The sequence below is a fragment of the Rhineura floridana genome, chromosome 1 (genome assembly GCF_030035675.1).
Source record: "Rhineura floridana isolate rRhiFlo1 chromosome 1, rRhiFlo1.hap2, whole genome shotgun sequence".
NCBI classification, from domain to species: domain Eukaryota; kingdom Metazoa; phylum Chordata; class Lepidosauria; order Squamata; family Rhineuridae; genus Rhineura; species Rhineura floridana.
This window is the reverse complement of record NC_084480.1, coordinates 306,837,525-306,850,674: the sequence shown is the minus strand read 5'-3', so window position 1 is coordinate 306,850,674 and position 13,150 is coordinate 306,837,525. Positions and strand designations below refer to the sequence as shown.

The following is a 13,150-nucleotide window of genomic DNA, read 5'->3' as shown; positions in this document are numbered from 1 at the left end:
CTTTCCTCTTTAATTTTCATCAGCATTTGTTTCAGATCATTACTGGATTCTGCTAGTAGTATGGTATCGTCTGCGCATCTTAAATTATTGATATTTCTGCCTCCAACTTTCACATCTCCTTCATCTTGATCCAAACCCACTTTCCATATATGTTCTGCATAGCACCTTCAAACTGCACTACTCTATGATTCTCTATTATTCTTTGTTGACTGTTTTGATCTTTTTAGTTAGTAACTGTTTTAAGTATGTTTTTAATTACTTGTTTAATTTTTAACTGTTTTAACTTTTAACTGTTTTATTGATAATCTTAATATTTTTTATAAACCACTTAGAGGTCTTTACATTTACTCCTGTACTCCTTTAAGGTATATTCACTAATAGGCAAAAAACCCTGCAGTTTAAGAACGTACCTATAGCCAACAGATATTTCTATCAAACTTTAAAAAGCAGGGAAATTGGGCAGCTATAGTGAATGCCCCAAGGGAGCAGGAGACCTGACCTCCTCTCTGAGATATTGGACTGCCCTACAAATGTGTCAAAATGCAAACACAATTTGGGTTGGTCTTTCACAGTCCAATGCACTTCCTGTGTAGCTTGGAAGAATTTGGTAACATGTGCCTCTGAGCATATGGTGAGTGGTGACAACACCTGCAATCAGCCCAAATAATAGAAAGAAGACATGTGCTGTGCTGATCTTGTTTTAGCAGGGAGGAAGCAACATTATTAAGACAGTTGAGATAGTTCAGATGGTCACTTTAAATATGTCTGATTTACTTTGCAATTTTAGTGAAGTTTCCTATAGGAAATCATTTTCTTTTGTTTCTATTTCTGTGAATATGTGAAGTACAGCAACACCTTTGAAAAATTTACACTAAAAACTCCAAACATAATTGTGGAATAATGGCACTGACTATTCTGCAGAATAGTCTCCAGTGGACCTCAGAAGTGTCTCAATTTGAGCAAGATAAAACGGTGCGAGGTGAAATATATTCTCGTGGCTGTATAATATATACTGACATCTTCTCTGTCAGGGGGCCTCTGGTGTCTCTGTAGCATGGCTGGTCCATCCTGATGCAAACATGGCCAGTTTGGAAGGGATGTGTGGTACTGATGGAGTGACAGTGAAGGTGGGGGGATGCAGCAGGTTAAGGATGGTGGAGAAATACAATTCCGTTTTCACTTTAAGGTGGACCTACCTAATTCACACTGAAATTCACACTTCTCTGAATTTTCCAGTACTGTTCTCCAGCCAAGTAATGTTGTACAAAAATACTTATATTAAGGGAAAGTGTCCATCAAACAGGACATATTAGTGAACGTAACAAACAAATATGCATTGTTTTAAGGAATGTTGTTTTGCCGAAATGTGTATATTATGCAAAGTTGCATGCAAACCTGTGTATATTAGAAGAAATGGGCACCAAAGAGCTGATGAATTTTCATGAGGACTTTTTTTTTGTTTTAGAAAAATAATTTACAGACTGACGTGGAAACGTGGAGAACTGAACTTAAAATCGGAGGGGAAATGAGAAACAGAAATTGCCAGACTCGCCCATCCCAAGGTAGGGGCCAGTGAGCTGTGCAATTCCCCCTGCAGAGCCAGCCCTGCCATTAGGCAGAGTGAGATGACTGCCCCGGGCAGCAGCAGAGCTGTGCTTGAGCACCCCAAAGCTAGCCTGCTTCCCCACCTGTGGTGAAAGATGTTGTCCCATTGGCTGCGCTGAAGTGAGATTTCGCAGCCAGTTTAGCTGGCTTCTGTGCTTGGAATGGTAGGTGCCATCTTGTCCTTTGCTCAGGTAACAAAGTGTATATGCACCTCTGTAAACAATGCTTGGGTGGAGAATTGCATTACACAACCCACATGTGTTTTTAAACATGTTTCCATCCATAATATGCAAACCATTTTCACTCAAAAGACACTTTTCTAAACATATTTTATCTGAAAACACTCATTTAAATGCATCTAATGCTCTTTTTTGAGCAAGAAATAGCTTCAGAACATTTAGGAAGAGCAAAAGCCAGTGGATAACTAACCCATTCTAATCTCTCTATTAGTCCAGGAGGTATATCAGTGTATCAGTGCAGTTTGTTTTGGAATTCACAAAGATCTAATTCTGAGAACATCCTTGTTGAGTGGTTCCAAAAGTCACTCCTTTATCCCATGGGAAGTGGGATGTGGACATTACATCCTGAGGGCACTTGATTCAAACCTGTCAGTGGAGGCACAGGGCACCTCCGTGGCAAGGAGTCTTTATGCCCATATGTTCACCAGCTATGGCTGTTCCTGGATCAGTACAGCCTGGCCTCAGTAATTCATGCTATGTCCTCTGTGTGGCGCTACCCTTTAAGACAATTTTGAAGCTTTAGCTAGTGTACAACAGTGTTGGGCTATTAAGTGGGGCAGCTAGATGGGATCATATGACACCAGTCCTCAAAAGTCTGCACCAGCTGCCTATGAGCTACCCATTCTAATCCAATTATTTATTTTTATTTTACATTTATATCCCACCTTTCCTCCAAGGAGCTCAAGGTGGTGTACATGGTTCTCCCCCCTCTCCATTTTAGGCTGAGAGGCAGTGACTGGGCCAAAGTCACCCAGTGAGCTTCATGGCTGAGCGGGGATTTGAACCCTGGTCTCCCAGGTCCCAGTCTGACACTCTACACCACATTGGTATTAGTATTGGTATTGGGGATGGTACTAACATACAAAGCCTTAAATTGCTTAGGGTTAGGGTTAGGGCCAATACCTACCAGCCTATGCTCTAAAACTGGCAGGAGAGGCCCCGCTTGTCATCCTGGTAGCAAACATGGCCTGTGGGGCAGTGGTCCAAGACAGGGCCTTCTCAGTAGCAGCACCCCATTCATGGAACTCCTTCCCCAGGAAGTGTGATTATCCCCCACACTGTTAACATTCAGACACCAATTTGCCTGGACACTTGGGCCACAAACTGGCTCTGGGATTCAACAATTCTGCTATTACACTGTTTGGTTATATTGTGTGTTAGTGTTGTGATTTTTAGATATTTCAATTATTAGGTTTTTTTATGCTGTGCACTACCCTTGGCTCTTTAGGAGGAAAGTCAGTATATAAATGAAATAATAATAATAATAATAATAATAATAATAATAATAATAATAATAATAATAATAATATTAGCAGCCTTCCTTCTCTCCCCCACCCCCACCCCCGCTTTCTTGGTTGCATATGCATCCATGAAACCATCATAAAGAAAACAGGGCTAATGATGTGGTGAGTCTTTTTCTGCCTCATCTGTGTGGGAAGGAAGGACACTATCTGGACCCATTCAACAACTCAGCCTGCATTGTCTGATGATGATGTTGTTGTCGCAGTTGTCGTTAGTATTTCTATCAAGCTCTTCTGCTCAATGAGCCCGCAGAGCTGCTTACAAGGGATGGGGAGAAAAGGGGTGGAGAAACAGTGCATGAAAACAAGAACATCTAATATGAAACCACAGGCTAAAACAATCATTAAAAGCATCAGTTACTAAAAGCACGAGGAACAGCAGCTGAGCTAGATGTTAATAGCCTGTTTGAATAAATACATATGCAGTCACCTGTTCAGGTCAGCTTGGATGGCTTTAAAAGAAGATTAGACAAATTCATGGAGGACAGGGCTATCAATGGCTACTAGCCATGATGGCTGTGCTTTGCCACCCTAGTCAGAGGCAGCATGCTTCTGAAAACCAGTTGCCAGAAGCCTCAGGAGGGGAGAGTGTTCTTTCACTTGGGTCCTGCTTGCGGGCTTACCCCAGGCACCTGGTTGGCCACTGTGAGAACAGGATGCTGGACTAGATGGGCCACTGGCCTGATCCAGCGGCTCTTCTTATGTTCTTATGTCCTTATGTTCATACCATACATTTAAAGCACATTTAAAACACAATTAAAGCATGTGGCTTCCACCAAAGAATCCTGGCAACTGCAGTTTACCTGTCACAGAGCAACAATTCGCAGCACCCTTAACAAACTGCAGTTCCCAAGATTCTTTGGCAGAAGTCATGGGCTTTAAATGTGCTTTAAATATATATTGTGTAGACAGCCTGAGTGTTGTTCATCAGACGATGATGAACAGTTGCATTATGAGCACAGAACCTTCCTGAAACCTCAAATATCTTGCAACCCCCATATAGCATGGGAAAGGACTCTGGCTCAGGAGCAGAAGGGCTGTAGCTGAGTGGCAGAGCATCAGATTTGGATGCGCAAGATCCCCAGTTCAATCCTTAGCATCTCCAGGTAGGGCTAGGAGAGACTCCTGCCTGAACCCCCCATGACTGCTGCAACCCAGACAATACTGAGCTAGACACACCGTGGGTCTGAGACAGTTTAAGGCAGCTTCCTACACCCCACCATAGTTATGTACGAGGGACAGAGTAATGATTCACCCCTCCTCCCGCACTGCAGGTAAATTCATTGGAGGACAGATTGCCCAAGCTTCCAAGCTGTAAAGTGGCAACGCCCACTGATGAAACTGAAGATAAAGATTTATCTCATGTTTGCTCAGTCCGAGGCAATTTGTCTTGAGCAAGCTTTGGAAAAGGAAGATGAATATCTCATCCAGACAAGTCAACAGCATCTGGGCAGTTCCTATTGAATCAAAAATAGAACATGTTATTCCAGATGCAAAGAACAAGTTGGGTTATTTCATTTTTATGCATCTTAGAACTTGTTGTCTTTGCCCTTCAGTAGTGTTCACGCCACTTGTGAAAAATCAAAATGCCTGGCCTGGACATTGGCACTTGCTGTGCCCCTGGATCTGATCTGGAGGGGGAAAGGGGAGAGGGTGTCAGGGGAGGGACTGCTCGCTAGCAAGGGCAAGGCAGCCAGAGCTGCCATTGACGCTGGCTGTAACGTCAAGAAGTCGTGCTTGCTTGTCCCTCCTCGCTCCTATTCCATTTTCCTTGTGTGCCATGTCTTTTAAGATGATGAGCCTGACAGCAGGGACCATCTTAGATGTGATTTTTGCAAGCCACTCTGACAGCCTTTTGGAGCTAAAAGGTGAGGTATAAATGCTGTACACAAACAAATAAAAATAAAAACCATCTCACATTCTCGGCTTCCAGTTTGAAGCTAAACACAATTGGCCGTTCATACACTTGGGACCTGAGATCGGTCTTTGGTTGATGGCAGCTTTCTGGAACATCACATCTCATAAGAACATAAGACGTGTAAAATTATGCATATTGAAGCAAAAAATCTTAATTTCACATATACGCTCATGGGGTCTGAACTGGCGGTGACCGACCAGGAGAGAGACCTCGGGGTTGTAGTGGACAGCACGATGAAAATGTCGACCCAGTGTGCGGCAGCTGTGAAAAAGGCAAATTCCATGCTAGCGATCATTAGGAAAGGTATTGAAAATAAAACAGCCGATATCATAATGCCGTTGTATAAATCTATGGTGCGGCCGCATTTGGAATACTGTGTACAGTTCTGGTCGCCTCATCTCAAAAAGGATATTATAGAGTTGAAAAAGGTTCAGAAGAGGGCAACCAGAATGATCAAGGGGATGGAGCGACTCCCTTACGAGGAAAGGTTGCAGCATTTGGGGCTTTTTAGTTTAGAGAAAAGGCGGGTCAGAGGAGACATGATAGAAGTGTATAAAATTATGCATGGCATTGAGAAAGTGGATAGAGAAAAGTTCTTCTCCCTCTCTCATAATACTAGAACTCGTGGACATTCAAAGAAGCTGAATGTTGGAAGATTCAGGACAGACAAAAGGAAGTACTCCTTTACTCAGCGCATAGTTAAACTATGGAATTTGCTCCCACAAGATGCAGTAATGGCCACCAGCTTAGATGGCTTTAAAAGAAGATTAGACAAATTCATGGAGGACAGGGCTATCAATGGCTACTAGCTGTGATGGCTGTGCTCTGCCACCCTAGTCAAAGGCAGCATGCTTCTGAAAACCACTTGCCGGAAGCCTCAGGAGGGGAGAGTGTTCTTGCACTCGGGTCCTGCTTGCGGGCTTCCCCCAGGCACCTGGTTGGCCACTGTGAGAACAGGATGCTGGACTAGATGGGCCACTGGCCTGATCCAGCAGGCTCTTCTTATGTTCTTATGTTCTTATGACTTACTTGCTGGTGGATGCATTTCCTTATATCAGTTATCAAGTGGCCACTTTAACTTTTTTACCTTTTAAAATTAGAAACAGATCTATATCCATTAATCCTACTAGATGTCTGGCTAAATTGTGGTTTTAGGACTTCCCCTCGTATTGGGTCCATTTTTATCAGTGGTCCCCAAACTTTCCATCCCCGCCCACACTCCACTTGAAAATTGCTGAAGGTCTTGACGCAGCACTTAATGATTTTTCTCTCTGTTGCAGCAATTATAATGTGCTGTGGTAGGCACTGTACGGTTTTGAATTTTATCCTTTACTGCTTCCTTCATTTCTTATGTTGTGTTTTATTGGTTTAGAATCTGAATTCCATGGAATGGAAATTGTAAGGCAATATAGGAAATAAAAGAAACAATAAAAATACTGAGAACTCTTAACAGCTAACACTCTCTCCTTTCATGCTTTTTGCAAGAAATGTTGCTAAGGATGCCTGCATTAACAAGGATCTCATTCTCAGAAACAAAAAAGATGGAAGAGGGCGTGGCTATGACTATCATGAAGGGACCCTGCACTTCTGAATTTGCCACTACACAACTGGTTGTGTTATGACCTGCGGTTACATTAAACTGACTTTCTTACTGGGCATCAAAAGTCAGTTGAAGTTCTAAACCTAGAATGGTGTTGGGGAAGGACTGTATCCAGATCGTGGACCAGATGCTTATCTCCCCCACCCCCTGTGGGATAATTTTGACAGTCCACCTGCCAATCACCTGACATCACAATGACATCAGGTGACTTGTTTTTGCCCACCCCAACAATCAACTGATCGTCAGGTCTTGCATAGCTCTGGTGCAGCTCTAAATACTACATCAACAAATGTAAGTTGTGCCTACCTCCCAGGATTGGGAGGGAGGGACTTGGGGGCTGGCCACCATTTTTGCAGCTGACAATGTGATGAGCAAAAAAGTCAGAGTGCATTTGGTGGCTGGCTGGCAAGGAGGAGAATGGAGGATTGAATCTCACTGGATGGCTGACATTTAGAAAGAAAGTGAACTTAGAAATGTTTGAAATAAGAAGGTCAAGGGTGAGGCTTTGGTCATATATGAACCTTCACGAGCCTTTAAGATCAGCATCAGAGACTATTCTGTCTGGCCCATCTTTTGCAAAAAATGCAGTTGGCAGGTACCAGAGATGGGACCTTCTTGGTAGAGGCACAGCAGTTGTGGAATTCTCTCCGGGGGAGAACTGCCAGGCCCTCTGTCTTCCTGGTTTTTTTTTTTACAGTGTAATCCTATTCATGTTTACTCAGAAGTAAGACCCACTGAGTTCATATTTTATGCCTTTTTCTATCAGGCACTAGATTTCTACTGTTTTTATGCTATGTACTTCTACTTTAATGCTGCTGTGTTTTTCTGTTAGGGTAGAAACACACTCACTCTTCTGCTGGTTCTAGTGTGTCTTCACCTCTCTCTTCTGAAAATGGGGGCACACGACGCTAGTCAAACCCCACCCCATTTTACTGTAAAACCTGGTAGGAGCTGCTTGAGTGCCTTTTTTTAAAAAAAGTTCAGCTTCACAGAGATTTTGCAACTAATCGGCAGATCAACCCATTCCTCCTCCAGGTGTGGCAAATGGAAACACTTTGATCTTGCAACTAGTGTATTCACAGCCTTCGTTTGTTTTGGTTTATCTCTAATCTGTGTTTTTTGTAGTGGCATTCCATTTTTCCCCTTACAAGTAGCTTTGGAGGAGACTTCAGAGTGAGGTGTTAATAATTAAAATAGGAATAAAAAAGAATAATAAACGGCAGTGAGATGGAAGCAGCTCTAATATAATATACTCTAATATACTCTAGTGCAGACATCTGGCTTGCAGGATCTACGTTTATCTTTTTTGACTAGAACCCTCAGGTCCACTAGATAACACTTGAGTTAAAGGATGCCTCTGAGCATGTGCTCTGTTCTGGAATTTGTTTTCACAACCTGAACTGAGCTCCCAGTCCTTTCACCCACAGCCTCACTCCTGCTTTTCCCCCAAAGGTGCCCCCTTCAATTTGCTCCCTTCCCTCCTCTGTTGTTAGCCATTCCTTTCTCTCCCCCCCCCTTCCTATCACTGGTCTTGGGGAAGCTGTCAGTACACAGTGCTTTTAACCTTCATTAAAAGGTCCTGTCCCTTATTAGCACGTTTCAATTTGGCATGGGGATAGATTCAGCTGGGCTCAGGTTTTATAGTGGTGGTGCAGTGAATCTGCTCTGGGTTTTAGTCTCTTTCAAGGAACTGTCCAAGGTGCTGAAACATAGTCATGGGTTCAGCACCTTGGAAAGCTCCTTGACAGTTTGGACTAAAACCTGGAATGGATTCACTTCCCTGCTGCCATCAGAGCCACCAGTCACCACTGGAGTTGAAAAAGGATTTACCCAACCTGCACTAGCCAGATCCATGTGAAGATTGGAACATGGGCTCACTTTTGAATATGCTATTTGGTGGGATCCATTATGATGTGGTTGGAAGGCTGTGACACTCTCTCTTCATCTCCTTTGCATTGGTTTTAAGCCTGTACTTTTCTCCTTTCTATTGTTTTATTGAGATACTCCCTGCACATCCGCACGCGCGCACACGCACGCACGCACGCACACACACACACACACACACACACACATGCACACACATTTTGGAAATGAATGCTGTAAGTCCCCTGAGACTGATAGTAGTTGATGACATGCTGTCACTCTCAGGGGGAATTATGCAGAAAACTTGAGAGTAACAGCCTGTCATTAATTTCCCACTGTAACTGGTTCAGATGCTAGGAACATAGGAAGGTGCCTTATACAAAGTCAGACCACTGGTCCATCTAGTTCTGTACTGCCTACATTGACTGACCAGGTTGTGGCCATTCCCAACCCTATATTCCCAAACCCATGGAAATGCTGGGGATTGAACCTGATCTCCACCCTGGGCTCCTGCTGGGAGGAAGGGAGGGATATAAATAAAATAAAATAAATAAATGAATAAACCTAGGACCTCTGCATGCAAAGCAGATGCTCAACTACTGAGCTATGGCCCTTTCACAAGAATGAAAAGGAGCCACAGCCCTCAGACAACCTGGCAAGTATATTAGAGCACAGAGGCACTGTGTAACTCATTAAGTCTTTTTTTAAAAATCTTTTTTTTTAATGTTAGTTTTCATGTAGAATATTTTCAGACTTTCGGGAATTTCTCCTTTTAAAACCCCACACGGAAATTGGATGGGATGGACTTGAAGTTTGTGGGATTTTGGATGGATTGGAATTTATTAATGTGCACAAGAAGACTAAGGTAATGACAACAGAAGATTTATGTAACTTTAAAGTTGACAATGAGGACATTGAACTTGTCAAGGATTATCAATATCTCGGCACAGTCGTTAACCGATATGGAGACAATACAGGCATATCCCGCTTTAACGTACGCAATGGGACCGGAGCGTGTATGTAAAGTGAAAACGTACTTAAAGTGAAGCAATTATCTATGCATGTACTGCACTGCAATCGCCACTAGATGGCAGCGGCATCATGCCATTAAGTGTCCGTTATTGCGAAACGCATATGTTAAAGTGGGGTATGGTGGAGTATGGAGCATGTACTTTATAGCGAGGCGACTTTAAGTGAAGCTACTTTAAGTGGGGTATGCCTGTAGTGAAGAAATCAGAAGAAGGCTAGGAGTGGGGAGGGTAGATATGAGAGAACTAGGAAAGGTGCTCAAATGCAAAGATGTATCACTGAACACTAAAGTCAGGATCATTCAGACCATGGTATTCCCGATCTCTGTGTATGGATGTGAAAGTTGGACAGTGAAAAAAGTGGATAAGGGAAAAATTAACTCATTTGAAATGTGGTGTTGGAGGAGAGGTTTGCGCATACCATGGAGTGCGAAAAAGACAAATAATGGGGTGTTAGACCAAATTAAACCAGAACTGTCACTAGAAGCTAAAATGATGAAACTGAGGTTATCATACTTTGGACACATCATGAGAAGACATGATTCACTAGAAAAGACAATAATGCTGGGAAAAACAGAAGGGAGTAGAAAAAGAGGAAGGCCAAACAAGAGATGGGTTGATTCCATAAAGGAAGCCACAGACCTGAACTCACAAGATCTGAACAGGGTGTTTCATGACAGATACTCTTGGATGTCACCGATTCATAGGGTCACCATAAGTCATAATTGACTTGAAGGCACATAACAACAACAACAATGTGCACATCCCTAGTCCCAATCTGGGAGTTTCCCATTTGTTTGTCATGAGAATTACAGTATGCAGGAAGAATGCTGTATACAATGAAGTTAATTAAGACATTGAAGGTCTGCCAAACATTGCTGGAAAGGCAGTATAAAATCAAGACTCAACTACTCCAGGCATTAAAAGCTGGAAAGCTTCCTGCAGTGGCCATAATGACATACTCTGCATTGGACCCAGATCAAATGGTTACTTTATACTGTGGGAAGGAGAGACTTTTTTTAAAAAAAAAATCTCATGTAAGCATGGAGGCCATCAGTAGATTTATTGGTTCATGATCTCACATCTCTGTCGATTACATCAGCTGATGCAATGGAAGAATTATTCCAGTTTCTGGATCTGCAAATTTCTTTTCTTACTTTTTAAAAAAAAATACTACCATGACAATTATGTCAAAGTTGACCAGCAAATTTAATCCATACTGGCCATTTTATGTATAATGGCACTGCTGCTGGCCTGTGAAGTCTGCTCTTGGAGGCTTTAAGCCAGGCTATGTTCAGGGAACCAAGAGATATAAGAGGGCATTCTGTTTCCACTCCACCCCATATTCATCTCATGTTTCTGTTCTGCTGCCGTTTAGCTTCCGACAAAAACAACTTCATTCCCCTTACTTCCAGAAAGGTAAAATGTTACATAATTAATTATCATTACATGATTCCACACAATTCATTTCAATGTAAATTGGTGGTGGTGGTGAGTCATCAATTACATAGCATTACAGATCATTTGGTCTACGGCCATTCTACCTTGAACATGGCCAATCTCCTCTGATCTTGGCAGCTAAGCAGGGTCAGGCCTGGTTAGTACTTGGATGGGAGACCACCTGGGAAAACCAGGTGCCGTAGGCTTAGAGGAAGGCAATGGTAAACCACCTCTGAATACCTCTTACCATGAAAACCCTATGGATATATCCAAAAAAGATGCATAGGGTCGCCGTAAGTTGTAATCGACTTGAAGGCATATGACAACAACAACAGATCATTTGTGGACTGAAAACAACTCCAACAAATGCTAGTCATATTCCTTGGATTGATTTCTCTTCCGGACATGGGACGAATAAGCATCAGCAATTTTCTCTCCTGTTTCCATTCAAACTCCCTGACATCCCTAGGGGAGTTAGCATGATGCCTTCTAAGTATTGCAGACACCAGCTCCCATCTTCCCAGACCATTGGCCATGCTTGCTGGGGCTGACTGACGTCCACAGTGTCTGGAGGATGCTTTCTGGCCCTGCTCCTCCATCAGATCCTCGCCCCCACAAAAGCCTGGGTGTATAACTGCATCTTCAGCCATTGCCGAAAACTCAAAAGGGGAGGGAATTCCCCAATGAGGTGCCAATACAGAGAAGGCCCTCTCTTATGTAGACTTGTACTGAATACAGTCAACTTCAGTACCATCAAGAGGGCCTCACCCATAGATCTTCATATATAAGCTGATCTATATGGCAGAGGGTACTTCATTGCACTTGTCACCCATTCCACGACTTTGTTGCACAATTTCCATGTATGATTTATCCTTGTTGTATGATGAGAAATGTGCACGAAAGATCTGATCACAACCTAGTCATAATGGCTCTATGCAACCTCCATATGCAGAACCCGGTTCAGAGCTGGTATGCCTGTTGATATCAGCTGTTGGAAAGCAACGATGGGAGAGAGATTTGTTGCCTTCGGTCCTACTTCTGGGCTTTCCATAAGAACATAAGAAAGGCCCCACTGGATCAGGCCAAAAGCCCATCTAGCCCAGCACTCTGTTCTCACTGTAGCCAACCAAATGCCTTTGGGAAGCCTGCAAGCAGGACCCGAGTGCAATAGAAGTCTCCTCACTTGTGATTCCCAGCAGCTGGCATTCAGGGGCATTGCTACCTCCATCAGTGGAAAGAGAACAGAGACATCTCACTGCCACTGCTGCTTGGCAAGATGGACTATTGGTCTGGTCCAGCAGGGCTCTTTGCATGTTCTTGTGTTTACTGTGCTTCATATGTGGCTCATGAATTCCAGCTTCTTGTTCTTGTTTGGTCACAGCTTATGGCCCAGCATTGAATGTCGTGGTACCCTTGATGTAAATGATGAATATTAAGCCATGACCTTTTTTCTTTTTCAAACAATGCTAGTGCAGAACTGGGAAGCAGTTAGATTCAGGCTTTGTCGTTTGCACAGCAGCAAATTTTAGCTGCGATGTGAAAATGATGGAGCGGCTGACTCTTCAAGGTACATTAGCTCATCAATAGCAAGTGCATCTGAAGATGCCTTTTAGGTTTTGCTGTTTCTGAAAATCGCCTATCACTAATTGATTTTTCTGACCTTTCCAGCCAGTACAAAAAGAAAAAAGAAAAGCCCTTATTGCTTCTCAAACAAGCTGAGGAAGAGGAAAAGAAGGATGGCAGGCTGCCAGGAGAGAGGAATGGCTGGCAGCCAGCCAATGGGATAGTGATGCTACGTGCCCTGAATGTGAACCCAACCCATGGAGCGATCCCTGTGACTGCTAACCTTGAGTTAGCAGTGGTGGTGGTGGTGGTGGTGGCACTGCTGCAGTAACTGACTATGAGAAGCACTGGCAGAGAAATGTACAGCTCCGTCACCATGTTTAAAGAAGCAAGCAGTCATCCAACTTCCAGGCACAAGTACTGCAGCAATCCAAGGAATATAGTGCAGGATGTGTGAAATCATGTCACACACACGCACACAAATTAACAAGTCAGCAAAAAGTCTGATTATTTTCAGCCTCATTTCAGTGCCAGAATATGCACACTTAGAGGACCGGTTGTGATAGGAAGCAGGGAAGTTAATGAAAAAGGAA

The 13,150-nt window shown here is 43.2% G+C and overlaps 1 long non-coding RNA gene and 1 other non-coding gene across 3 annotated transcripts in view; one reads left to right on the top strand and one right to left on the bottom strand.

The window, feature by feature from the left end:
* Window positions 1-1,999: 1,999 nt before the first annotated feature.
* The window catches only part of LOC133376058 (uncharacterized), a 37,580-nt gene continuing 26,429 nt past the window's right edge, over window positions 2,000-13,150 (bottom strand). For both annotated transcript variants that reach the window (XR_009760398.1, XR_009760396.1), the window contains exon 8: window positions 2,000-3,400. This is a non-coding gene — a long non-coding RNA (uncharacterized LOC133376058). The remainder of the gene's footprint in view (window positions 3,401-13,150) is intronic.
* On the top strand, window positions 11,082-11,200 carry LOC133376009 (5S ribosomal RNA). Its single transcript, XR_009760391.1, has one exon. It is a non-coding gene; the product is annotated as a 5S ribosomal RNA (ribosomal RNA).